This window comes from Podarcis gaigeae (assembly GCF_964106915.1).
Source record: "Podarcis gaigeae genome assembly, chromosome: 12".
NCBI classification, from domain to species: domain Eukaryota; kingdom Metazoa; phylum Chordata; class Lepidosauria; order Squamata; family Lacertidae; genus Podarcis; species Podarcis gaigeae.
The window spans coordinates 45101268-45128872 of NC_139688.1; the positions used below are offsets into that span (position 1 = coordinate 45101268).

At 42.1% G+C, this 27605-nt stretch overlaps 1 long non-coding RNA gene across 1 annotated transcript; it reads right to left on the bottom strand.

Annotated features, from left to right (window-relative positions):
• Window positions 1-1234: 1234 nt before the first annotated feature.
• LOC310828499 lies at window positions 1235-26816 on the bottom strand. Its single transcript, XR_014556973.1, has 3 exons — window positions 26573-26816; window positions 2297-2427; window positions 1235-2035 (listed from the first exon to the last, which is right to left on the bottom strand). It is a non-coding gene; the product is annotated as an uncharacterized lncRNA (long non-coding RNA).
• Between the last annotated feature and the right edge of the window lie 789 nt (window positions 26817-27605).

Here is a 27605-nt window from a genome sequence, read left to right on the forward strand (position 1 = left end):
CCACCCTCGTTGTTTACTCAGAAGTAAATCTTGTTAGTTTTCCAGTAAACTTAGTCTCAAGTAACAGTGCACAGGCTGCAGCTTAAAGGCACCAAGGAACCAGTTTTATAGAGGATTTTGTTTTAAATGGAAAACAATACCTTTCAAATCCCTTCCATGTAAAAGCACATGATTCTGTCCTTTCCAGTAATCTATAGATATAAGTTTCTGAGGAAACTCTTAATAGCTACAAAATAGCTAGCATTTATGAAATACATCAGTAAGATCTCATATTTTGTGGGGGGGGGAGGGCAAGGGGGGTTAATAATAATTCAGTCAATTCCATGCAAGAAGGCTTCTGCAAATTTGTGTTATTCTGAAATGAGGTCTGTCATCTGATTAAATCAATCTTACTGGGTTGATTGTATTAATAACTGCAGAAATTCCTCAATGAATTTGCTTGTGAATAAAAACATTATTCTGAAAGAGAGAGAAGCATTTCCTGACAGATGATATGCACACATATTACAGCCACCATCTTAGAAGAGGTATTCCCTTCTCTATGAGAGTAAATGAGGAAGTCTTCTTTCTAAAATGGTGCCTGCCAACTATGGTGTTTATAAGCACAGTACTTGAGTTAAAAATAAATAACTTTTTCTTTTAAAAATTTTTAAAAAACACAGTGAGTCATTAAGGGTACGTCTTAAAATATTTTCAGTTCATTAATTGACTTAACATTGTACCAAACCAATACCATTTAAGGGTTAGGTATGCTTTACCAAACAAAGTAGCATGTATTAATATTTACTTTTAGTACGGGAAGTTAAGTTGTTTGACAGGAATCGCAAAAAATTGAATTCTTCTTTTCATAAAATGTTGACAAGCAAAAATTACAACCACTAATTAAAAAAGACTGGGACATTAAACGAAAACACTTTCAGTATGATTCTATACATGTTTACTCAGAAGTAAGCCTCACTGATTTCACTAGGGCTTTCTCCCAGGGAAGTGGTGTTAGAATTGCAGCTAAGTGTGTATAGGATTGCAGGGTTAGGTCCCAAGTCTGAAAGAATTTAAGGCTCCAATCCTGCGCATAATCTAAAAGTAAGCACTAATGAACTCTTCTTGTAAGTAGATATGAATCTCTGGCAATCAGTTGTAGCCGAGTAAGATTGTCTTCCATGAACACGGTCTTAACAGTGAGTCCATAAGTGACTGTGGAAGCCAATTCTGGATCCACACATCCTTCCAGGAGCTGATCATGGTGAGGGTTTGTCAAACATGCCTTCCTCTTAGCTTGTTTCTCTTTTTCGTCCTGAGTTTGAGTGTCTTCAAAGTCCACCACACCTTTGGTAAAGGCTGTTCTCCAATTGGAGCGCCCACAGGCCAGTGTTTCCCAGTTATCAGTGCTTATAACTACATTTTTGTAGATTTGGCTTGAGAGTATCTTTAAACCTCGTTTGCTGTCCACCGGTATTTCGTTTTCCATTCTTAAGTTGGGAATAGAGTAGTTGCTTTGCAAGACGATAATCAGGCATCCAAACAACATGACCAGTCCAACGAGGTTGATGTTGAAGAATCATTGCTTTGACACTGGTGATCATTGCTTCTTCCAGTACATTGGCATTAGTTCGCCTGTCTTCCCAAGCGATGTGTAACAATTTTCAGAGACACCGTTGAAGTAATCTTTTGAGGAGTTGGAGATGAAGTTTATAAGTAGTCCATGTTTCACAAGTGTACAGTAAAGTTGGTAGTACAATAGCTTTGTAAACGAGCATTTTGGTTTCCCTGTGAATGTCCCGGTCCTCAAACACTCTGCGCTTCAATTGAGAGAAAGCTGCGCTCACAGAGCTCAGACTATGCTGGATTTCTTATCTCCATTTATATGAATAAGATCGTGCTGTGGTTTCAAATGCAAATATATGTAGCTGTCCATTAATTTTCATTATTGTAATTTTCATTATGTCTTTAGAATTGAAGTACTGGTGCCCTGTGGCACAAAATAACGTGATTGCTGTCATGTCTGACTTGGTATACAAGAAAGCTCCCTAGGCTCCTATTTTCAGCACCGAAATACAAAAGAAAATAAGGGAGTCATTTTATTATTTTTCATAAAATCAATACTTTATTTAGTCACTAATTTCGGAGCTCTGAATATATGCTTGCAAATTGCACAAAGACACCTATGCTGTAGCTTCCACAGTACAGAATTCTATTGAATTAGCATTAACTTTTACTTGAAATCTATACTTTGATGACACGGGCAAGTGTGTCTGAGGTGCCATTACTGGATTGCTCATGCATATAGCATATATACCTCTCAAAGGTTCAGCCAAGGGGTTGTTGTCCTGCATGATTGTCACCTGAAGGACTGTAAATGCTGTTCAGTGCCAAGAGTTATATTAACTTGCTCCAAACTCAGCAGTTGCTCAGCTTCACTCGCTGCTTCTATAGCAAATGGAGAACTTACATGTTCATTATGATATTCAAAAATGTATCATTTTCTTACTGCGGAACTTCAGGCAAGATGACGACCCTAAAACTTTGAATTCTGGAATTTAAATTGCACTTTTATTCATTAAAGTTCCCCCCTCCTTATTTCTTTCACTTTTTAATAGGGCTAAAATGTGAACCCTAACACCAAAGCAATATACACTTGGAATCTGGCTCTCAAATGAGAAGGATGTCAAAATCTCATAGCTGAAGATGCCTATAAAAAGCAGAGGAAGTTGTTTCAGTCTATCAGGAAAAAATCAAAACAGGCAGACAATTTTTTATTTTGATTAAGACCAAAAAAATAAGTCACAAAATAGCCTGATGAAGAGCTCTGTGAACTCCAAAGCTTGCTCATTATTTTGTGACATTTTGGTTGCTTGCTTCTATGTTATCCTCATGCACTCGTCATCCTCTGCTTCATTGCTAGTTGCTTGATTAATTTGTCAGCCAAATTTTCCTCTTTCCTTCCTCATTAACTGTGTTAGAGGCCACTGTAGAGGACCCTGTAGTGCCCAACTGGATAAGAAGCTATTGCAACTCACAAGTGTCTGCTAAAAGCAAAATCCTGCGCAAAATATGGTCTGAAGCTCAACATAAAAAAAAACTAAGATCATGGCCACTGGTCCCATCACCTCCTGGCAAATAGAAGGGGAAGAAATGGAGGCAGTGAGAGATTTTACTTTTTTGGGTTCCATGATCACTGCAGATGGTGACAGCAGTCACAAAATTAAAAGATGCCTGCTTCTTGGGAGAAAGGCAATGACAAACCTAGACAGCATCTTAAAAAGCAGAGACATCACCTTGCCGACAAAGGTCTGCCTAGTTAAAGCTATGGTTTTCCCAGTAGTGGTGTATGGAAGTGAGAGCTGGACCATAAAGAAGGCTAATCGCCAAAGAATTTATGCTTTTGAATTATGGTGCTGGAGGAGACTCTTGAGAGTCCCATGGACTGCAAGAAGATCAAACCCATCCATTCTGAAGGAAATCAGCCCCGAGTGCTCACTGGAAGGACAGATCCTGAAGCGGAGGCTCCAATACTTTGGCCACCTCATGAGAAGAGAAGACTCCCTGGAAAAGACCCTGATGTTGGGAAAAATGGAGGGCACAAGGAGAAGGGGACGACAGGACGAGGTGGTTGGACAGTGTTCTCGAAGCCACAAACATGAGTCTGAACAAACTCGGGAGGCAGTGGAAGACAGGAGTGCCTGGCATGCTCTGGTCCATGGGGTCACAAAGAGTCGGACACAACTAAACAAGTCAACAACAACAAATCTTACCATGTAAGGAAGATACCAAGGTGGAGATAGGGATGAGAAAGAGCTCTTTTGCGACTAGCCACCATTCCCTGTGGTTACAAGTCTAGCTTGTAACCACAGGGAATGGTTTCACCAGGGGAAGGATGCTGAACGAAATCAAATTGCCTTCTCTCCCACGTTTCTTGCTGTTTGCTAGTTCTGTCTCCCAGAAGCAGTACTGAAATACTTCTGATGGAGTTAGTTGCAGGCTTTTTATTTTTCTGTGGTTGCTAAACCTGTGTTGTTTAATTCATTCTGTTCCTTAAAATACTCATTCCCTTATTTACTCATAATTTCTTCCTGACAGTCTGTTTACATCTGTTCCTTAAACACTACTGTTTTAATCTATCTCAGGTTATTATTATTATTCGATCATAATTTGAGTATAATAAAATTTCTTAACTTCTCTGTGTGTCTTTCACACACTCCCTATTGCCAGTTTTTGCTGTAGCATATTGTGTGCATTGCAATTGTGATATACTTTTTTACCTTTTATTCTGTCTCAAGTAATTTTTTAATAATAATAATAATAGTAATAAACAACTTTTTGTCTGTGTCACTGTTTCTGTCACACACTATTGCCTGGTGTTTCACTGTGCCCTCTTACATTGTTTCTGAGGCATGTACAAGTTGCTGGGTTGTCCAGTGAAACCAGCTCTGGGTTTTTCTTGTGACCTGTTCTCTTCAGTTCTGAAGACTACACTTGGCCAAACCAGTTTTAAACTGAGCTTGTTCTTCTGCTATTCCGTGGACACCTACCACATTTTTGTGAGATTCTATCAGCTGAACAAAATTCCCAGCTTATTGCTTTAGCAGAGAGAGTACAAAGTTTCCTCCTACATGGTAAAATGGATAGCCACACACCCGTCATTTAACAAGATGAAATAAATACCACCCAAGTGCCTGTCTCAATACACTCATTTCTTAAGGCTTAGTCACTTTTCGTGTGTGGTTGCCCTAACTGTTCACCCATAAAAGTAGTTTTTCCTCCAGGGAATGGTAATAACCACAATCCATAGGGTTTTTTTGTATGGGCAATCTTCACCATTAAATTAGGTTGCTATCAGATAGCCATAGACTTTCTTTGGATATTATCATGATTGTGGCCACACATATAATTAGAACAGGGTTTTCCAAATGTGGGTCTCCAGCTGTTGTTGGACTACAACTCCCATCATCCCTAGCTAGCAGAACCAGTGATCAGGGATGATGGGAACTATAGTCCAAAAGCAGCTGGAGACCCAAGTTTGGGGAAAACCCAAATTAGAACATGCTTTAGACATGACCTTGAATGGTTTCCATAAACCTCATGGGCCACACCTCTGGTACTGCACATGGTGGCTTAGGCACATCCAAGGTGTCCAATCTCAACAAAACATGGAACAGCTGCTCTCAATGTGCACTTTACCCAGTTTTTAAGGTCATTATCATGGCAGTGCAGTGGTGGCCCCTCAGAATCTTGGGCAAGGAGGATCTGTTCCCTCCTATGTCTGGGTGAATAAGTTTGCTATCAAAGTCAAAGAGACCCACATCTCTTTAAGTGAGACCTTTGATTGAGTGGTAATAAAAGTACATTTAAGGGCAATATTCAAATGCCTACACATAATTAAGTTTGGTGAAGTTCAATTAGACTTATTAGCCTCAGTATGGTACCAGCTTTATTCAATTTACAGCTGTGACGTTAACATATGAGAGTGCTGGAGGTGAAATAGTTAAACAGGTTACCCAATCAGAACCCAGGGGGGTGGAGTCAGAGGGACTATAAAACCAGCTCTGGGAGGGCCGAAGGGAGGAGTTTGTTGGGAGTTGGGTGGTTGGTTGGAGTGGGAGTGAATGGGAATAGAGTCTGTGGGTAGGTTGAGTTAGCGTAGGGAAATACGCTGAGTCAGGAACAGTTAGGGGCTAGGAAGACAAGTAAATATCTGAGAGGTGGTTTAGTGAGTGAGAGCAGGTAGCGGAAGTTATAGGTCTGGAGAGGCAGCCCATGATTGTAATTGACCGATACCGTTTATGAAACCACACGCTTGTTAAACTGCAATAAAAAACAGAAGTTTACATTCCAATTTAACCCTGACTGGACTCAGTATTGTACCAGGTAGGGCCTGGGTGGGGGCAGCGAGAAATAAAGTGGTGGCACAGGGATCAATAGACGGTGAAACGTCTGGGGACCCTGTGTGATCGCCACAACAGCATAATCCAATGCATGTACTGGAGTGCAGTTGGACTTACTAGTTTATAATCCTCCTATTCATGCTTTCCTGGGTGTAAACCCTGTTACACGGAGTGGGGTTAATTCTGAGTAGGATTATGCAAAAACTGTGCCTGGAACAGCCTTCCCCCAACCTGGTTCCTCCATATGTTGTTTGTGTACAACCTATTATCCCTGACCATTGGTCATGCTGGCTGTGGCAGATGTGAGTTAAGAGTTGGAAGATGACTTAGAACTATAGTATCTGCATAAACTGTGTTAGTTTTCCCAGCACAATTCTATGCACAATTACTTATAAGTCCCATTGATTTCAATGGCATTACTCCCAGATAAGTATGCATAGGACCAGCTTGAGTACATTGATCATATACTTTAAAGCACAATCCTATGTCTACACATAAGTAAGTCCCATTGAATTCCACGGGGCTAACTCCCAGATAAATGAGGTTAGGCTTAATTAGCTTTGGTTGATTAATTAGTGGGACATATTTGAATAACTTGGGTGAGGTTGAAGCAAACACCTGTATCTTTTTAATATGTTTTGACTTTGGTGTTTTACGTATTTATTTACATACATGAATGTCAAATATCACAGTACTACCATATGGAATTTTAAAATAAAAATAGTAAAAACGGCTTTTCTATCTAAACATGAGTTTTAGCTTTTACTTATGCTGTTGTAAGTTGTCACAGACTTCCTTCCATTTCCTCAAAAAGGCATTGCGCTTCTGTTAATATGCAAATTTCATTTATTTAAATTTAATCAGTAAATTGATTAAAAGACAGGTGATTAATCAACTTCAGATCTTTAACTGGTGGACAGCTCTTGTTAGTACAGTTATTAATTCATGTACAGATTGCAAAGTGAACAATTAGTGCTATAAAATCAATTTGTGGTCCAACGTCCAAGAAATGATTATTTTCTCTGTGGAACAATATCTCTTGGAAAGGAATATTTTACCATTCCTTCTGTATTGTAAACTAATCCGATACTTTTACATGCAACTGCAAATCCACCCAAGAATGTAAGAAGAGGAGAGATGCCTTTCAGGAAACAGAATTAAATAGCAAAATGGTCATTTCAGGAAACTTTCCCAAGCCTGGGGATCTAGTGCAGGTGAAGCTGAATAGAGAAGCAGGAAGCCAAGGAAACAGATGTGTTCCTTAAGGTAATCTTAAGGTTTGTGAAGGAAATCATGTCAACTGAGAAGGCAAAAAGCCTGTCTTTTCCCCTTCCCTAACACTGTATGCATGGAACTTCAGCTCAACTCCTACGAGTAGCGTTGCCAACTAAGCAGAAATAAAGTAGCTTTAATCAGTGGCGTAGCGTGGGGGGTGCAGGGGGGGCCGGCCGCACCGGGCACAACATCTGGGGGTTAGGGTTAGGAGGTGCAAATTACTTGCCTTGCCCCGGGTGCTGACAACCCACGCTACGCCATTGGCTTTAATAGAAGCCTGATGGGCAATAATCAGGTTTTTGTTTACACAGGGAGAATGAATACTTATCGCTCACTACATATATGTTATTTCCATGCTGCTTTAGGTTGGATCTTCCTGGCTGTTGAAACACCTGCATGCTGAACATGTCTTCTACCACAGAATACTGTTAGAGACATGGCCAAAAGGGCAGGTTCAAAACCTGGCTACCGTTTGTTTGTTTTTTTGCAATTGGAACCTACCTTAATCATGGCTGCCCACAGCTCAATTCTCTGGAAGTCTCCTTGCAAGTAAGTCCCACTTGAGTTCTCTATGGTTTTCTCCCAGGTAAGGCAATAATGAGGATTTAAGCTTCAGTACTGAACCCCAGACAGGGACGTGGGTGGCGCTGTGGGTTAAACCACAGAGCCTAGGACTTGCCGATCAGAAGGTTGGCGGTTCGAATTCCCGCGACGGGGTGAGCTCCCGTTGCTCAGTCCCTGCTCCTGCCAACCTAGCAGTTCGAAAGCACGTCAAAGTGCAAGTAGATAAATAGGTACCGCTTCGGCGGGAAGGTAAACGGCATTTCTGTGTGCTGTTCTGGTTCACCAGAAGCGGCTTAGTCATGCTGGCCACATGACCCGGAAGCTGTACGCCGGCTCCCTCGGCCAATAAAGCGAGATGAGTGCCGCAACCCCAGAGTTGGTCACGACTGGACTTAATGGTCAGGGGTCCCTTTACCTTTACTGAACCCCAGAGTCGTTTGCGACTGGACTTAACTGTCAGGGATCCTTTACCTTTACCAAACAGGGATTTGAACCTGGATTTCAACATCCACCTCTAAATCTAACACTGCAGCAGCTTCTGAACCACAAAGAGTGTAAGCTGCATTCAGTTCTGGGACACCGTGCACCATTTTTATTGGTGCGTTTTGGAGCCATAGTATGTTTTCTGGAAATTGCCGCAACCCAGGCTTTAAAGTAGATCCAACACTGCAGGGCCTAACAATATTAATTTGGGTGGCAATACATCAGTAGGAGATACCACTTCATTTACTTGCACAGGCAGGCGTACAATCATGGACAAGTTCCCCATCAACCATGTCCCAGGGGCCCTTGGTGCAGCTTATTTTAGGTGTGTCAGCAAACTTCAGGATTGCAGAATCAACATTGTCTCTACAGATCTAGCAACAAGAGCCAGGTGCAAAAAACAACAATAACCCACCCCAATAGATTGAAAATTAAAGAATCTCCAATCCAGGGATTGGTTCTGAGCCCCAGAACTGAACAGAGCTCACAGTTCTTCCACACAAAAATTCACCCCAAGCTTTCTCCATTTCAGCAATATCATTTAAGGTCCAGTGGGGGAGACGTTGCTACCATTGTTAAACAGTTGAAATTATTGCTGATCTATTGCAAACCAGACCCAGAGCTATGTTTCAGGGCAATCTGACTCTTTTTAATTTGTTTTGGATACTTTAATGCTAGCCCTTGAACCTGGGACTTCTCCCTATTATCTCCCCTCTCTACTTTTCTGGTAACGATAGCTAAGATTGCAGCTGGACCTTGCAAAGCTTAATTAAATTGCAAAGGAAGAACAAGGTATACTGAAGGAAGCTCAGCTGTTCCAGTGAGAAACTTGACTGCAAGAGTGAGAACTTTGTGGCACTTAGTAGCAAATGTTTTCTATGCAGGCACCTTCTGGAGCCACCCTGTCTGATGAAACAGACAGCAAGAAGATACAAAAAAATCCTATTCAGGAAGGGACAATTAACACTCTTGCTGTTTATATATCCACACCCACCCACCCCTGGTACAGTGGTCCCTCGGGTTAAGAACTTAATTCTTTCTGGAGGTCTGTTCTTAACCTGAAACTGTTCTTAACCTGAAGCACCACTTTAGCTAATGGGGCCTCCTGCTGCTGCCGCGCCGCCGAAGCAAGATTTCTGTTCTCATCCTGAAGCAAAGTTCTTAACCCGAGGTACTATTTCTGGGTTAGCGGAGTCTGTAACCTGAAGCGTATGTAACCTGAGGTACCACTGTAGTATTATAAATATACAGTAAGAACCTCTACTTATGACCGTCTCTACTTGATCCAAGTTGTGACTGCGGCAAACCCGGAAGTAAATACCGGGTTTGCTGCGATTTGCGCACACACAGAAGCAGCTTCTGCCATTTGAGCACATGCAGAAGCGGTTGCCGCCGTCTGCACATGCGCAGAAGTGTGCTGCCACCGAATATTACCTGCGCACAACGGCACTTTTACCAGCGACCAGGATCGACTTGCGGACGGACCTCCAGAACTTATTACGTCCATAAGTAGAGGTTCCACTGTAGCTAATATGGGGTGCTCAATGCTTTTGGGCTCGGGGGCACATTTGAAAATATGTCACAAGCACCACAAAATACCCATTTCACAGAAAGAAAGATGGTGATGCTCAGAAATACCCCTGGCTCAAAAAACAGGCAAAAACACCCACACCCCTTAATACAAAGCACTGAAAGATGGTGACATTTGCAAAGCAACCCCCCTCAATTTGTTCTGTTTTTTTTTAATGGTAAAAGCAAATGGTAAATGTCAAGATGGTTATCTGAGGGCACTGTGGGGTCTGAGTCTTAAGGACTGACCCTTAAGATGTAATCATCATAGAAGGATCACATGGGTCCTGAGTGTCTCTGTGGTTTTGCACTATGACAGGGTTCAATCTACATTACGTGGTTTATGGCTTTTAATTCAGACATGGTTTTTGAAGCATGTTGTTTTTAAAGACAAGAGACTTGTAGAATATTATTGGAAAGTTTAGGGAAGTTTGTAATGTTGGATGTTTTATTGTGTTTTTAATATTCTGTTGGGAGCCACCCAGAGTGGATGGGGAAACCCAGCCAGATGGTTGGGGTATTATTAATAATAATAATAATAATAATAATAATAATAATAATATTACTGGTTCTGCATGTAAAGTAACCCTGCTTGAATTTTGGTCGCTATGAATTTATCAGATCTTTACATTTGGAAAAGGCAGCCTGGAAGCCTAATTGTAATGAATGAATGAAAGGTGGTGTGCAAAATCCATCATATGTGCAACTATTGGGCTAGCTGGAGCACCTGCTCATCATGACTGATAGCCAATGTTAGTCATATTCGGAGTAGGGTCTGCTCGACTTCCGAAAAGTTCAGGAGGAAGGCGCAGCTTCCGATTGGTTCCCAATTGCGCAGGTGCACTGGAAACAATCAGTGGCGTAGCGTGGGTTGTCAGCACCCGGGGCAAGGCAAGTAATTTGCGCCCCCTAACCCGTGGATTTGCGCCCCCTAACCCGTGGATTTGCGCCCCCTAACCCTAACCCCCAGATGTTGCGGCCGGCCCCCCCTGCACCCCCCACGCTATGCCACTGGAAACAATAGCTGAAGCCGCACCAGACATTTGGCTTTCCAAAAAATGTTCGAAAACTGGAACACTCGCTTCTGGTTTTCGATCGTTCGAGAGCCAGAATGTTTGACTCCCAAGGCATTCAGGAGTCGAGGTACGGCTGTATTAGTGCCATTTAGGCTAGAGAAGCATACTATTCAACACCATCAATGAGGTACCTCTGCATTTTTAGCTTCCTAATCTTGGAGTCTCCAGCTGGAGGAATTAAATATCAGGATGAGTAAATATAATTAAAGATGGATATTGTTTCCCACAGGCTCAGTCCTCCGCTGTAAAATTTAATGCATACACTAGGGGGGAAGGGGGCATAATCTCTCCAGTTTCATTGTGTTAACTCATTTTCTGTGGGGAAGGGGTAGCAAATAAATGTGGTAGACAGTAATGCAGGCTGAAATTAATACAGTGGTACCTCGGGTTAAGTACTTAATTCGTTCCAGAGGTCCGTTCTTAACCTGAAACTGTTCTTAACCTGAAGCACCACTTTAGCTAATGGGGCTTCCTGCTGCTGCTGCGCCACCGTAGCATGATTTCTGTTCTCATCCTGAAGCAAAGTTCTTCGCCTGCAGCACTATTTCTGGGTTAGCAGAGTCTGTAACCTGAAGCGTATGTAACCTGAAGCGTATGTAACCTGAGGTACCACTGTACATACATATGAGAATTGGGGAAAAGGGCACTAATTTTTTCAGCTTAATGTGTTTCCCTCCCAAACCAGTTTCAATCCAAATTAAGGAAAAGAACAAACTAGCTACATTTTCAACGGGCAATGTGTGTACACAGTGAGATGCTGCGCTGGCTAATCCCTGAACAATCAACCTGCTGCAAAGGTGCAGCTACAGAGAATGCTTAGAAAATTGGCACCTTTAGCAGGCAGTTAAGGCCCACCCATAGATACTTCCTATAATGCTGTTGTTGTTTTTTAGTCTGAAGCCTGTCTTTGGCAACTAATGGGATTTTGCAACTCATTTCTACAAGGCCAAGATTTTTCTTCTGTACAGTATGAGGGCTGGTCTTCCTGGCTTGCTGTCACTCTCCTCTTATTTTAAATTACTTCCCTTTGTGCTATTTGTGGATTCTCACTGCACCCCCACCCCCCACCCCAGGGATGACTGTTAGTCCTGAGTCAGCAGGTTATTTTATTTGATGCCATTAGTTTTTCTGGGCTTTCAAGAATCAGTAGTCCAGGAGAATGTGCATTATTCGTTTGTTTGTTTGTCTGTTTGTATGTTTGTTTGTTTGTTTCTCTCTCCCTTTTGGCCAGAAAGCCATGCGGGGAATAATTTTTATTTAAATCTCACCCCCTCCCAAAACCCATTTACAGTGGAATTAAGGGTGGTGAGATTAAGAAGTGGAAAGAGCTCCCTTAAACCATGTTCATGAAAGGGAATTTCAACAGGCATAGTTTGCATGACAATGCACTTTCTTGGTTCCCTGAGAGTAGACCCCACTGACTTCAAAGAGTCTTACTTATGAGTAAGCGTGCATAGGTTTGAATTGTTGATGTATCAACTCCCACTCTTTCTCTTGTGCAAACTGATGTGTTTTCTTTAGAAGTAAAATTCACTTGGTTCAACTGGAGTTACTCCTAAGTAAAGGACCCCTGAATAGTTAAGTCTGGTCAAGGCCACTATGGGGTTGCAGCGCTCATCTCCCTTTCAGGCTGAGAGAGCCAGTGTTTGTCCACAGACAGGTTTCTGGGTCATGTGACCAGCATGACTAAACCACTTCTGGTGCAATGGAACACTGTGACAGAGTGCACGGAAACACCGTTTACCTTCCCGCTGCAGCGGCACCTATTTATCTACTTGCACTGGTGTGCTTTCAAACTGCTAGGTTGGCAGGAGCTGGGACAGAGCAATGGGAGCTCACCCCATCGTGGGGATTTGAACCACTGACCTTCTGATCGGCAAGCCCAAGAGGCTCAGTGGTTTAGACCACAATGTCACCTTGACCACCTAGCCCAGTATTATCTCATTGGTAGCAGATCTGAAGGTAGAGGATTTTCCTGCTACTTGGGAGCATTTAAACCAGGGTTGTGGAACCTGCGGCTCGTGGGATGCATGTGTCCCTCAACTTGAATTCAATGAAGAGAGGCAAGAAAGAAGAAAAAGGATGGCAGAGAGAGAGAGAGAGAGAGATGGTATAGGTCCCTCTTCCACTTTTGGCTCTGGCCTCTTCCACTCTTGCTCCAGCCCTCCCTGCCGACCCTGACAAAGTATGCCTGAAGTAACATTAGTTTGGGCAGAAATAAAGGCTCCTCATCCCTACTTTGAGATTGAATCTGAGATTTCATCCAAGCAAGTCTTGGGCTCTGTCATGAACTGCAACATCTATTTCAATTTTTGTTTTCTTAAGTCGTTTCTCCAGAGTGAAACATCAGTTGCCTCCCAGTCTTGGAGGATAACATCAGTCTTGTCCGGACTCGCTATTTCAATGGAAGGTCATTGCAGTTAGTTACATAAAAGACTATTATCTTCCAGTTAGCCATATGTAAACACTGGGCTCTCAGAAATATGCAAGACAAATCCATCTCACTTCTGTACGTGTGTGATGATGGGAATTGTAGTCAAGGATCAACTGGAGGGCACTATCTTGGCTACCCCAACATAGACTAGTGCTACAAAAGGCAGTTCTGTTTGATTAATTTTCATGAGTTTCTGCTTCCAATTTGTATATTTTTGGCACTGGAAAAACTGAACTCAGCTCTCCTTCCTTCTGAGTTGATGGGGCCTTATCTTAATATGGACTTTAGATTACCTGTGTTTTTCTGTTTTTCGAAATTTATCCTTCCATACTTCTTTTGCTGTAAATAGAATCATCTTTTGATCCTTATAAATGTCTCGTTTGGGATCCCTGGGCAAGAGAAACACTTTTTTATGATCAAAGGAGGAGTGGATTCCCTTATCATTCAGTGTTCTTTTGTGAAAGACAAAGCAAAGAGATAAAAACAGCAAATATTAACAGTGGGGTGTTGGAAGGAGTATCTTCCAGTCAGCATTGACTGGGTGTCTCAATCCAATGGTTAAAATGCAGCCCACTGCTGGCTATTTAAACAAATAAGGGCTCCAATCCTATACCAAGTTGAAGTTGGGCATCAAATAAATGGGGGCTGCAATTACTCACCTGAAAGTTAGCCCTATTTAACTCAGTGGGGCTTACTTCTGAGTAGACATATATAGGATTGCACTGTAAATTATTGCATTTTGCATATGGGCAATTGGTATTGCCGTACTTGAAGGAGATTTACTTGCATGCTTCATTTAAATCCATTTAACATGTTTAGGGTTGAGGATTTTAATCTGCTAGTGGGTATGCAAGTACTTCTTGCCCATTGTAGAGCTTTCAGAATAGAGCCGCATGCACCTGACAACTTGGTGCTGATTGCAACTAGCATCCCAAGACAGAGGATGGGATATGCATATCCAGGGCTGGATTTAGGTTTGATGAGCCCTAAGTTACTGAAGGTAATATGTCCAGCTGTCCTTTCTCCACAACCAATTGCCGCTGCTTTTTGTGTTGAACATATGCTATATGGTCATTTATGGACCTAATAGGTATCTAAATCCATTTGCACATACAGTGGTATCTCGGGATGTGATACGGGATCCGTTCCGGAGCCCCGTTCGCATCCTGAACAGAACGTAAGATGCGACTGCACGTGCGCGGGTCGTGTTTCGCCGCTTCAGCGCATGCGTGTGACGTCATTTTGACCATTGAGCATGCGCGAGCGGCGAAACCCGTAAGTAACATGCTCCGTTACTTCCGGGTCACCACGGAGCACAACCTGAAAGCGCTCAACCTGAAGCGTATTTATCTTGAGGTATGACTGTATTGCCATGCAGCCAATCCGTGCAGAATGTAGGAACCCTATATATAGAAATGAGCAAACTAGTGATATTTTAGGGAGCAGGCTAGCAGGCGGGGACCATTACTTACATCATAGGAGCCTACACAACACAAAACACTGTTGCTGTATGTAGGTTTTATTTTATTTGTTTTTTTATCTTATATTTTGGAAATGTACCTCCAGGTTTTTTTGTTCCTTTAATTTTTTGGGAGGCCCCAAGAGAGTGGGGCCCTAAGCTATAGCTTGTTTAGCTTGTATGTAAATCTGGCACTGTGCATAGCTATCCCCTTGCTATCTTGCTATTCCCTGCATAGCAAGATTAAGTGGAAAGGCAAGTCCTCAAAACAATCTGCAGTGCAAATGGAGATCATATCAGATGTTATTAACTTTGACAGAATGGCTTTTTATGCTGTCCAGAGAGGAGGCAATGGCTTGCATCCAAAAGTGTAGTCTCCTTGTAATAAATGGTAATGAATTACCAGTAGGTAGAGCATGAGACTCTTAAATCTTAAGGTCATGAGTTCAAGCCCCATGTTGGGCAAAATATTCCTGCATCGCAGGGGTTAGAGTGGATGACCCTCGTTGTCCCTTCCAGCTCTACAGTTCTATGATTCTACAATTACAGCCATACCTCAGAAGTTGAACGGAATTCGTTCCGGAAGTCCATTTGACTTCCAAAACATTGGGAAACTAAGGCACGGAAGCTACGCTGGACGTTCAGGTTCCAAAGAATGTTTGCAAACCAGAACACTCACTTCCGGGTTTGCAGTGTTTGGGAGCCAAAACGTTCGACTCATAAGGCATTCGGGATCCATGGTACGACTCTACTAACTTGCCCTATTATAAAGCACCTGACTTCTTCCAAAGAATCCTGGGAACTGTAGTTTGTTCAGAATTGTAGTTCTGTGAGGAGTAAACTACAGCTCCCATGATTCTTTGGGGGAAGTAATGTGCTTTAAATGCATGGTGTAGATCTGACATTAGTCTGGATTCAACCCTATAAATCTGAACTCTACTTTTTGGATTATTCTAGTTTTGTAGTTGGTTTCTCATAACAATAAATCCACCCAGTTAACAACGGTATGCTGTTTGCATGGTAGTGCAGTTTAAATTGCCAACAATCTTACGTATTGGGCATATGCTAAAACTTTGTTGTTCACTGAAACATTTTCAGATTAGTGATATTGGTCATATATTTTAGTGGTCAATGTGTAGCTGTAGAAATGTATTTTAGGCTATTTTTATGTTGGTTTGCTTTGTATTCCACGCCTTTTATTATTTTATTCACTTTAAAATATTAAGTGGTGTATCAATAGTTTAAATAACATATTAATAAATATATGGAACTTTGAACTCCCCTCACTAAAATAAGTTTCCTCTCTCAATCCTAGCACACATTCCTATTAAAATACATCTAATAGGTTTAGTTCTTGGGTAATCATAAGCTAATGCAAACATTTAGTCACCACAGCGAGACAGCAAACAATCACAAAACCTTCACCACTTCAAACATCTGTATGTAATTCAACACAACAGCTGGAAATTGCAAGAGTATAATAGAATTACTTAGAATTAACATCATTTCCATTCCTACTGTTTAAGAATTCTATGTAAAGGAATTGTTAGAGCCAAAAAGTAAGCTACTTTCGAGAATGTATAACTTGCTGCTTAAGTGGAATACACAGGATGAGACAGTCAAATCCGCTATGATAAAATGGGCTCAGGATGTGGGGCATAACATTATGTTTGCAGACTGGGAAAGGTTATGGAACACCGGTTTGAAATTCACGGCTTGCATTGCCTTGAAGGAAAATATTATGAAAATGGTATACCAGTGGTACATGACCCCAGTCAAATTAGCCAAGATATATCATCTGTCTGACAACAAATGTTGGAAATGTGGAGAGGCGGAAGGGACATTCTTTCATCTCTGGTGGACCTGCCCGAAAGTGAAGGCCTTCTGGGAAATGATCCATAATGAACTAAAAAAGGTACTGAGATTTACCTTACCTAAAAAACCAGAGGCCTTCCTTCTGGGCATGGTGGACCAGAGAGTGCTTAAGAAGGACAGAACCTTTTTCATGTATGCTACCACAGCAGCAAGGATCCTGATTGCAAAATATTGGAAGACACAAGATTTACCCACGCTGGAGGAATGGCAATCGCAGTTGATGGACTATATGGAACTGGCTGAAATGACTGGCAGAATCCGAGACGTGGGAGAAGAAACAACAGAGGAGGACTGGGAAAAGTTTAAGGACTATTTGAAAAAACACTATAAGCTGTATGAATGTTAAAAAATGCACCTTTCAGGAAATTCTAGCTTCAGCAAATGTAAGTTAATGAAATGAAAATTAAGACACAAGAATTCAGAGGTAAAATAATGAAACAACTTTATTGTGTTTAATATAAAACATATAAGAATTGAGTTACAGTAAAATTGAAAATAGGGAACATGATAAAATGGAAGTTACAATAAGTTTTGAAATAAGTTAACAAATTGCTGATGCTTTATAAGACAGAGAACGCAGGGTTCGGAGGATGTGGGGAAGTCCTATAGATTAGATGGAAAAAGAATATGGAAATTTGTTATTTTTCTATCTTATTCTCTTATAACTACTCTTTATTCTTTTTTCTGTATTTCTGTATTTCTAAAAAGTAATAAAAATATTTTTAAAAAAAAAGAATTCTATGTAAAGGAGAAGCTTGTACTTTCAGCTTTCCTGCTAATCTTCTGACAGTGGCAAAAGCAGAGATTGCACTGGGCTTGAAAAGGAAATCTTATCTCATTATCCTCTCCACACCAAAAAAATGTGGGACATTGTTTTTATCTAGAAAATTCAGGCATCACTTCAGAGTTTCTGTAGGCAGAGCTTAAGCCTTAGAGCTTCTAATTGTTGGAATCCCTCAGAGTGGTACAAGAGAGATAAAGATATGAAAATCACACTCAACAAAATCTGCAGCTTTTACCACCATAAGTTGGTCCATTTAAAACTTGTTCACTTTGTACTGTACTGGAAAACACAGAGGTAGGCTTTAATGGAAGGAGATATATTTAGAGGCTGGAACATTGTTCTCTAGCTAAGTGGGTCAAGAGGGATATTGTCAGATAATACTTGTGAGCAATTGAGCAGTTTTTAAACCTTTTCCCTGACATTAGATTTACTGCTAACTGTGATTAGAATGGCCACTTAATGCATCCTCAAAAAAAGAAAAGAAGGAATGCATCAGGGGAAAAACAGGGAGAAAGAACCAAAAAGAGGATGAAAGGGGCCATGGATTTGCATACAGTTTGCTTCTGCTAATTTATATGTGTAGATGCAGATTTAGAAACAATTACAGTAATTTAAAGAGCAATTATGGTGCTGGAGGAGACTCTTGAGAGTCCCATGGACTGCAAGAAGATCAAACCTATCCATTCTTAAGGAAATCAGCCCTGAGTGCTCACTGGAAGGACAGGTCCTGAAAAGACCCTGATGTTGGGAAAGATGGAGGGCACAAGGAGAAGGGGACGACAGAGGACGAGATGGTTGGACAGTGTTCTTGAAGCTACCAGCATGAGATTGACCAAACTGTGGGAGGCAGTGGAAGACAGGAGTGCCTGGCGTGCTCTGGTCCATGGGGTCACGAAGAGTCGGACATAACTAAACGACTAAACAACAACAACAAAGAGCAATAAACTGTGTCTCAAGACAATGGGGAAGACTGTGATGAGGTGACAAGGTATGTGCCTGCAGACCCTCATTTATTTTTTTACATTTATAAATTTATTTCCTCCAAGGAGCTCAAGGTGGCGTACATGGCGTGGTTCTCTCCCTCCCCCCCCCCATTTAACCCCACAACAACCCTGTGAGATAGGTTAGGCTAAGAGACAGTGACTACCCAGTGAGCTTCATGGTTGATTGGGGATTTGAATCCTGGGCTCCCATGTCCTGGTCCAACTCTCTAACCACTACACCACACTGGCTTACTATTTCTTCATATCAGACTTGGCCTGGACTGCTCTGTGGAAACAAGGCTCCTTCAGGAAGAAGTTTTCCTCTGCAAAGTGGGGCATGCACATGACCACCAGAATTTGAACAGGATGGTTCTCTTTTCATTGTCAACATTTACTATGATTTGTTTCCGTGGTTATCTGGGCACGTTGTTGACTTGAAGCAAATTTAGAAGGGCATTCCACTTCATTCTGTAAAACTTTCTTTTGTCTAACAGTGCAATGATTCCATGGACTATGAAGTCCCAATTAAGGCTGTTTACACAATCCTATTTACTCTGCATCTACTGTGCTCCCATCACTGGTTTGGGAAGCAATGTACACACAGTGTCAGCCGCAGTCCATATCTGTCCTGTATCTCTCTTTAGAAATACAGTGATACCTTGGTTCTTGAACTTAATCATTCCAGGAGTCTGTTCGACTTCCAAAACTATTCGAAAACCAAGGCAAAGCTTCTGATTGGCTGCAGGAGCTTCCTATACTCAATTGGAAGCTGCAGAAGCTGCATCGGACATTCGGCTTCCGGAAAACTTTTGCAAACCAGAACACTCACTTCTGGGTTTGCAGCATTCGGGAGGCGATTTGTTCGGGAGCCAAGCCGTTTGAGTACCAAGGTACCACTGTACTGCATTTTCATGCATCTTCCCACCCCGAACCAGCTTCAATCCCAATTGAGGAAAAGAACCATCTAGCTGCATTTTAAGCAGGTAAAGGGTAAAGGTAAAGGGACCCCTTACCATTAGGTCCAATCATGGCTGACTCTTTATTAGCCGAGGTAGCCGGCGTACACCTTCTGGGTCATGTGGCCAGCATGACTAAGCCACTTCTGGTGAACTAGAGCAGCACACGAAAACGCCGTTTACCTTCCCGCCGGAGCGGTACCTATTTATCTACTTGCACTTTGGCGTGCTTTCAAACTGCTAGGTTGGCAGGAGTGGGGACTGAGCAACAGGAGCTCACCCTGTTGCGGGGAATTGAACTGCCAACCTTCCGGCAAGCCCTAGGCTTCTGTGGTTTAACCCACAGTGCTACCCATGTCCCAGGTAAATCTGCATCTAACAAGAGCCACAAAAAAAGCACCTGGTTTCATCACTGTCCCTTAACAATTCATAGGTGTGATAAATTGTCTGGTTCCTGAACTCAGGACACCGAACAACTACCCTCCTCCCTATTTTGCTTTATTTTAAAGTAAGGTCAAACTGGAAAGGTTCATTTCAGGATATTTTAAAGATTCACAAGTCAAAGGGTGAATGGAAAGGATTTGCTTTATACAATCTAAGGATTCCCTACACCAAATTAAGGCTCATATAGAAGATCTATGAATAGCTGAAGCCAGTTTGGATTGAGCTTCATTGGCAACAGCTGACCACACCTAATTTAAACCCTCTCCTTCCTCTTATTTCCTTTGCTAAACAAGCATTTGAACGGTGGAATCCTCCAAGCTGCATTCACAGCTCCCCATTTAATCCTACAAGGAGGCTGACATGCAAATAGATAACTTGGGAGATACCAGTCCTTGAAATTTGCATGTGCTAATGGGAACCCCAGGGCTTAATCTGAGCTCAGCAGGGCCCCAGGAATCTCTTTCCCCCAATATTATTTTATTTATCCATTTAACATATTTCTCAAATCACCCAGCCCTCATAGAGAGGATTCTACGGTGGTATGCAAAGGTGTGAGTGAAGCTAGCCACACAACGTACAATTGCATTATTATTTTTAAAGTATATGCAGCAAAAATAAGAGGGAGAATAAAGAATAAAGGTAAAGGGACCCCTGACCATTAGGTCCAGTTGTGACCGACTCTGGGGTTTCAGCGCTCATCTGGCTTTATTGGCCAAGGGAGCCAGCATACAGCTTCTGGGTCATGTGGCCAGCATGACTAAGCCGCTAAATACCAACAATATTGTCATCTAAAATGCCTGGGCAATGAGGAGGAACCTGACCACAGACCAAAAAGTTTGCAATGTTGTAATGTTGATGCAGAATGTGGATTTTTGAAGGGGGGTATCACTGGAAGGACAGATCGTGAAGCTGAGGCTCCAATACTTTGGCCACCTCATGAGAAGAGAAGGCTCCCTGGAAAAAACCCTGATGTTGGGAAAGATGGAGGGCACAAGGAGAAAGGGACGGCAGAGGATGAGATGGTTGGACAGTATTCTCGAAGCTACAAACATGAGTCTGACCAAACTGCGGGAGGCAGTGGAAGACAGGAGGGCCTGGTGTGCTCTGGTCCATGGGGTCACGAAGAGCCGGACACGACTAAACGACTAAACAACAACAACAATTCCAAGCGCAGAAAAGACCCTTCTCTTTTTGAATAAGTTATGTAGTTCAGCTAAAACAGGGTACCTGGTGAATATCTGGAATATGTAAAGTATTATTTAAAAAATAAACAAAAAAGATGAGAGAGCCTCTGCTCATATGCATGGTGTGTTTTGTTCACCAACAAGTAATGATATCAACTTGCAAATATCTGGTGTTATGAGGAAAGCAACCTCACAGTATAAGCAATATCCACGGCACTTAAAAAATATTATGGAAGCTCATCAGTTAATTCTGTGAGCACCAGAGACTTAGATTACCCTGGATCACTGCTATATTTTATTTTTGAAGATTTTTTCTGCTATTTTAATGTTTTTAAAAATGTGTAACTTACGGTGTCCTTGGAATGCTGTATGAAAGGTGGTAAATTGAATACCTAAGTAAATAAATAATTGCTGTATATCAGTGGGTGAATTTTAAGAACAGCCAAATGGGCAAAACATTTGTTTGCAACAAACGGGCATCCTGTTATCAGTGTTCTCCGTCAATATTCTTTTACTGCAATTATCTACAGAGGTCGTTTTCAAAAAAAGACTTCAAAATGATTTTAAATGTAATGAATGATGAAGGGCAATGGAGTTTTCTGAAAAGATAAATATTCACGAAAATGTTAATTTCAGAAATGGGTCTGCTAATAGGAGGAGTTATTTTTGCCTTCAGAAACATAATTATGTGCTTTGCTTTGTTATTTTGTTTTAAACAAAATTATTCCTCTCCTTTCTGTACATACACCCAGTCAATGCAGTAGGTGATTAGGTACAGCAAATAATCAGACCATTTGAAGATTAAGAAATATAACACCGATTCTAAGAGTTCACGGTCATCCAATAAACATTTTAGTTACAAAATGAAGTGGGGGGAGGATTGAATCTAGATTAAGGTAGGCTTTGGCTCCACCGAAATCAATGGGACCAGAATATTGGAGCAGAATGCTTCTAAATCTTCCTACATTTAATTGGAACATGCTGCACAATTGTCTTGATCTCCTTTGTAAAATTATGATACTTTGGTTGAATCCAGCCTCTGGACTTTATCCAATGTTTATTCATACTCGGGCGAGGAGGGGAACCTATCGAAATGAATGAATGTGATGAAGTTAGGTCCATTAATTTCAATAGGTCCATTAATTTCAATGGGTCTACTCTGAGTAAAGTTTGCTAGCTACCACCCTAAGGACGCAATCCTAGCTCCTGGCTGGTAGCGATGGGGCTTGATAAAGTGGTGATCAGTGTGCAAGCCAACCAGGACAGTAAGACAGGGAGTCTCAGGAAAACAAAATACTCCTTTGCTGTGCAAGCTCCCGGGCTGGTGCAGCGAAGAGGCCTGAATCAGTCCCATTGTTGTCATGAGGTGGCAGCAGTGTCCACATGTGTTGGCCAGCTACTATGCCAAGCCCCCAGACATCACATTTTGGGAGGTTTTGCCATCTACCACCACTGGGGATTGTACCAGTAGTAGCTCCGTGCTGCCCATAATTTTGGCAGGCACATTCAGTGCTCCTTGCCTGTGGGGACTTCACTGACACCTCTGGAGCTCCCCAGCTGATGGATCCTGGCAGGAAAGGCTGGAGGGACACCTCTGCTTCATCCACACCTCCTCTAGCATGACACACTGAGGGTTTGGATTGCTTTGTGCGTCTCCAGAAGCAGCTTATGTCATCCTGTCTCGACTCGGGAATTGCTCTGACAAGATGCTTGGCTTGATTTCATGCTCAATGAAATCATGCTCAAGCGATGTCAACTTGAATAAAATATTGGGGGGGGGGCCCCACAGGTAAGCCCCGTCCAGCATAATCGGTCACAAGATGTGGCACATGCACCATTTGGATGGCAATGCCCATCAGCTTTGGGGGTGCCTGTCCCCTTCAAATATTTTACTGCGGGGCCGAAAGAACATAGGAGTTGGCTCCTATGATGGGACCAGTTAGTTGGCATCATATAATTGTAGTTGGAAGGGACACCAAGGGTCATCTAGTCCAACCCCCTGCAATGCAGAACTCTTTTGCCCAACATGGAGCTTGAACCCATGACCCTGAGATCTCGTGCTTTACTGACTGAGCTATCCAGTCATCTTATTTGGGTTTATGTGATTATCTTTTTATGGGTCCAACCAAAAGTATATTATTTTTATAGGGGCGTGCTAACAACAACAACAACAACAATAGATGTTATAAAGTGAGGGAAGGGGAAGGAACACATTAACTTCTACATTTGCTTCCCAATTCTGTAGCTTGTGAGAAGCCAATAGGAATATGTATGGGTAAAAAATGTATAAGACAAGTACAAATACCTGCTGGAAATGTAGAGAAAAAGAAGGTACCTTTTATCATATGCAGTGGTTGTGTAAGATAATAAAAGCATTCTGGGAAAAGATATATAATGAATTGAAAAAAAAATGTTTAAAATAACCTTTATAAAACCAGAAGCTTTTTTATTAGGAATTGTGGGTTCCGATATCCTAAAGGAGCAGAAACGACTTCTTATATATGTGACAACAGCCGCATGGATGCTACTAGCCCAGAGATGGAAAGAAGACAAAGTCCCTATGAGAGAGGAATGGGAAACTAATCTGTTGGACTACGCCGAAATGGCCTGAAAACTCAGGAACCAAGAAGACAAAAGCTTCGATAAAGAGTGGGGAAAATTATAATTTATTTAGGAGATCACTGTAAGCAGATGAAAACCTTGGCAGGATTCTTATAACACTAGTAATGTAGCAAATATTATCGACAAAATGGAGAGGTACAAAATATGGATTATGAAATAATATGCAGCTGAGAACGTTGACAATAGGACGCATTGGGGGAGGGTGGGAAGTTTGGAGATTCAGAGAAATCTCTAAATATGGATATGTGTTTGGTATTGTTATAACTCTACACTTGTAAAATCAAATAAAAATAATTTCCGAAAAACAAAAAAAGGATTATGTAGGGGTCACAGTAATGCACTCAGCCTCATGAGGATCACAGGTGCACCATAACACGGTTCTTTTTAAAGGGAACTATACCTACGAGGCTCAGGGATGCGGGTGGCGCTGTGGTCTAAACCACTGAGCCTAGGGCTTGCCGATCAGAAGGTCAGCAGTTCGAATCCCCTCGACGAGGTGAGCTCCCGTTGCTCGGTCCCTGCTCCTGCCAGCCTAGCAGTTCAAAAACACATCAAAGTGCAAGTAGATAAATAGGTACCACTCTGGTGGGAAGGTAAACGGCATTTCCGTGCACTGCTCTGGTTCACCGGAAGCGGCTTAGTCATGCTGGCCACATGACCCGGAAAAACTGCGGACAAAACGCCGGCTCCCTCGGCCAGTAAAGCGAGATGAGAGGCCGCAACCCCAGAGTCATCCCTGACTGGACCTAACGGTCAGGAGTCCCTTTACCTTTATACTTATGAGGAAGATCTTTTTTCATGTACAGTGGTACCTCAAATTACAAATGCCTCAGGTTGCAAACATTTCAAGTTACAAACTCTGCTAACCTGGAAGGGTTCCCTCGAGTTGAGAACTTTGCTCCAGGATGAGAAAAGAAATTGTGTGCCGGCGGTGGAGCGGCAGCAAGAGACCCCATTAGCAAAAGCACGTCTCTAGTTAAGAACAGTTTCAGGTTAAGAACGGACCTCCAGAACGAATTAAGTTTGTGGATGCCTAGATGTATTAGCACCCACTGGGGTCCTTAGCACAGCATTCCCTTTCAGCGTTGTTTCTGTAGAACAACACTGGCCTCCTGTGGCTGGATTTTTAATCACACAAGTGTTCCCCCATGACGCAAGTTGTATAGAGAGTTTCAGTTTGTAAATAATGGGGCAGGATGGAAGCAAAGAGAAAACGAAATAACAAAAAATAGAGCTAACCCCACGTGTTCTGCCCTACAATGAGGCAGGGTGTGCAGCCTTCTTCAAATCTTGCAGATTTTGGGGTAACAATGTGTGGAGCACGATACTCTTAATCGCAGGGTTGTGGGTTTGAGCTCCACGTTCAGCAACATTTGGAGAACTATAGATTCCCCATCCATGCTAAAGGAGGAGGTCAACAAGCTTAATAGGTAAAATAACTGAGCAAAAGAAAGTGGGGTATTGAATATTTCCACCTTCTACAGTTGCACTGCTCAAGCTGGAGCCTCCTCTCTAGAGTTTGGAGTATTGGGTTAATGCAATTTTTGTTGTATGAGAACAGTATGGGATCCAGAGAACCACAAGTCACATTGAATTCATGCTTCCTTTAGGCTGATTTAGGACATGCAGAAATGTTGGGTGGAATCTAATGTTAGTCATACTCTGAGTACACCCATTGAAATAATCTGATTATCAGCCAGTTGGATAAAGCCCCTTCTTTAGAAGCAAATTTTTGCCCAGGAAAGGTACATTAAGAAAAAGATAACCACGGCCTCCGCTAGCAATAAATGTATTTCCACTATGAGTAGTGGGGAAATGAACTTCTGCTCTACTTGTAGTAGCCTGGAGGGACAAAAAGTAGTCAAGTCCTGCAATTTAAAAGTTAATGGATAATCTTGTAAAATAATCTAGTAAACTTTATTATGCATGTCTGAATTCTATTAATAGAGTTTGAGGTGTGTGTGTGTGTGTCTGTGTGTGGGAATCATATTTACTTTGGCAAGGTAGCCAGGCGCAGTAGGGGGTTTTAGAATGAAAGAATTAGATTTTGCAATGCTTTTCTTTTTCAGGGACAGAACGAAAATAAGCAAGTATATACAGTATATAAATAAATAAACAGAGGGAGGAAACACTCACTTTGGATGTAGCTCAGCAATGTTATTTTCGGGGGGGGGGGGAAATGAGGCAGGGGGGCCAACTTGAGTAAAATATTAAGGGGGCCCAGGTAAGCCCCGCTCCTCATAATTGATCAGATGACACAGCACACACGCACCATTTGAATGGAACACCCATCAACTTTGTGGGGGCCCGGTCCCCTCAGAAAATTTATTGTGGGGGCTAAAGCCCCCGCAGCCGCTAAATGTTGGCTCCTATAACATGAGGCCACATTTGTTGCAAAATTTACTGTTTACCATGCATTCTTGTGCATGGAATACTTGGGAGTAAATTCCAATGAGTTCAATGGGACTCCCAGGTACACGTGTGTGATGATTTTGAATAATATCAGCACCTCTTTTGAATGTCAGGGTCAAGAAAAGAAAGAAACTCCCTCCTTCTCCCAATGGATCTCTCACTTTGTTTCTATTTCTGGAGTCATTGATCATTTTATATCCCTCCCCCCACTCCATTTCCCCCCCCCCAATCCACTTACTCTTCCACAGCCTCTCAACCATGAATTCTCACATGATAAAAGATTCAACAAAGAAGCTCTAGTCATATTTTAAAAAGAGCTACTCAGTTATTAATGCAAGAAAATTGTATGAGATAATGGCACTGAGGTATTTGAAGCACACTGTTATATCTGCTACAAAAACGAATTGCAGTTTACAATTTGCCTGTAAAAAGGGGGTGAAACTGAACACCAACACTTTAATTTCAATATCTATTCCAACTTATTCTAAACAAAGCAAACATATAAGAGAAGAACATTTATGGAGCAATTATTTCTCCCACAATTATTCCCAACAATCTGAAGTGACCTACCAGTCCTTCCTGTCACGATGAACAGATTTCTTCCCCTATAATCTTACGCATGGCATTCAGTGAGAACTTACAGAGTTCCACGGTAGTTTCCCAGCAGCCTTCTGTGGAGACATGATTAGGATTATGTTGTTAATTACTAACATAATTAACTTTTATAGTCATTTTAGGGAGCCATCCTATGCACAAGAAGCTGGCATAAAGCAAGCCGGTGTAAATTAAGTTGGCGTAAAGTACACCAGATCCAAACGCCTCACCAACCAAAGCCTGGCAGAGGGAAAACAAGCCTTTAAAATAGTGTTTGAGTCACACCACTCTGTTTTTGCCAGCTTAATTTACGCAGGGTGTGCCAGATCGCATGACCAAGCTGAACGGGCTTAAGTGTCATGATTCATGTGGAGACATCTTGGAGGAGCTGGTCAGATCAAGCAAGGGGTGGGAGGAAGTTGGAGAGCTTGACTGTGAAGATCCTGGACAGTGGGATATACCCCATGTTTCCACTCTCTATCCTGTCCCAAACATGCCCTCAGAACGTCCCATTTTCAGGGCTTACACCATTTTGCGATCTGGCCTTGGCTGAGCCAGGATGGTGTATCCCAAAATCTCCAGCTGAGCTGATGCTTGTGGGTGTGTTCTATCACCACCCATACTGGTAGAACTACTAAGAATTCAGCGAATCGGGCACACACTGACTTGGCAGTGGATCCCACTGAAATAAAGGGGGAAATATGACAGCGCTGGTCCCTAAAAACTAGGGTTTTTTTTAGGATTGCAAGGCTGCTTCAGAAAGGGAACCAGGCTTCTAATGTGATGACGCCGTTCTGAAATGTAGAGTCATTGGTTTATTTTTTGGGTGACAGAATGGCAAACACAACTGCTGTCTATACTGATAAAGGCCTGACTCAATATTTAATCTTGCAGTGTCAAGGGCACAATGGCATGGTCCACACAATATCAATAGAGGCAGATGGGTACTTTTATCTCCAAACGCTCAAATGGTCAGACTTTCCAAAACTTGTCGTGGATGCTGCCTGCT